The sequence below is a fragment of the Pteropus vampyrus genome, unplaced genomic scaffold, assembly GCF_000151845.1.
Source record: "Pteropus vampyrus isolate Shadow unplaced genomic scaffold, Pvam_2.0 Scaffold14901, whole genome shotgun sequence".
Classification (NCBI taxonomy): Eukaryota; Metazoa; Chordata; class Mammalia; order Chiroptera; family Pteropodidae; genus Pteropus; species Pteropus vampyrus.
In genome coordinates, this window is record NW_011903682.1 from 127 (window position 1) to 1,449 (window position 1,323).

At 30.2% G+C, this 1,323-nt stretch overlaps 1 pseudogene; it reads left to right on the forward strand.

The window, feature by feature from the left end:
* Positions 1–898: 898 nt before the first annotated feature.
* LOC111735097 lies at positions 899–1,017 on the forward strand (annotated as a pseudogene).
* The last annotated feature ends 306 nt before the right edge of the window (positions 1,018–1,323 follow it).

Genomic DNA, 1,323 nt, shown 5'->3' on the forward strand with positions numbered 1-1,323 from the left:
AGGAGAAAGACACACACACACACACACACACACACACACACACACACACACACACACACCCTGCAACCACAAAGGGATGGAAAGAATAGAGTGTAACAGGTTTTCACATGAAATGTGCCATAAAATCAGAGCATGCAGAAATATTTAATATAGTTAACTTTTTTCATAAATTAAGAATCACTCAATCAAATAATGTCCTTTACTAGATTACCCCTTAGAGGCATTAACTCATGGTTATGACATCAGTAAAACATAGAAATTAAAAATTGGAGAAATTCAGCTTTGATAAATTATCCACATTGTTCCAATTATAATATGTACAAATAAGTGATCTTAATTTCAGCATACATATAAAGGAGGTTTGTAGTTTGTAATACATAGATGAGAGGGAGAAAATAGAACATCATTACCTGTTTACTTCTTAAGGCCTTTGAAGGTCTAACTTTATACACAATTATGCTCCATTCAAAGCTATGGATTAAATATCTATTCCAGAGTTTGAGAACATTCATTTATATCAATGATATTAAATGTTAGAAAAGATGTACAAAAATAATTTAATTTTATATTACCAAAGCTAATTTGACTATGTAAATATAAATGGCTTCAAATCATTTCATGTATTTATAACTAGTCTTTATAAAGTGCTAAGAATTTTTATTTGTAATAACATTGGACACCATTTATTCTAATTCTATTGCCTTATATATTGCCAAAGTAAAATCTCATTTTAATATGGTACATAGAGCTACTAGAAATTATCCAAACATCTAAAGTTAAAACTACTCTTAAAAAATAAAACTAGTCTAAATAAATACAATAGTGAATGTTAGTGAAAAATTCAGTAATCTGGTTTAAAAAAAAGGAATCATAAGTTCAGTCATTAAACAAATATTAAGTTTACGGCCATACCACCCAAAATGTGCCGGATCTCGTCTGATCTCAGAAGCTAAGCAGGGTAGGGCCTGGTTAGTATGTGGATGGGAGACCACCTAAGAATACCAGGTGCTGTAAGCATTTAAAAACAAACAAACAAACAAACAAACAAACAAATTTTAAACACCTAGAATTTCCCTGGCACATTTCCAAGCATATAGAAGGAATAAACACCCAATATTAATTAAAGGGAAACTGATTATGCTCTTTAGGATCTTTTGAGTTATAAGGATTCTATTTGAATCATGATTTTAACTAAAAATATCTCATGTTTTAGTATGTATATGACAGCTATTTCTTCAGAAGACAGAATGTATTATGAAAGGAAGATGATTTGCACATAACTTTTAAATGTCTAACAATCCAATGAGACCAAATTGGTAGTGT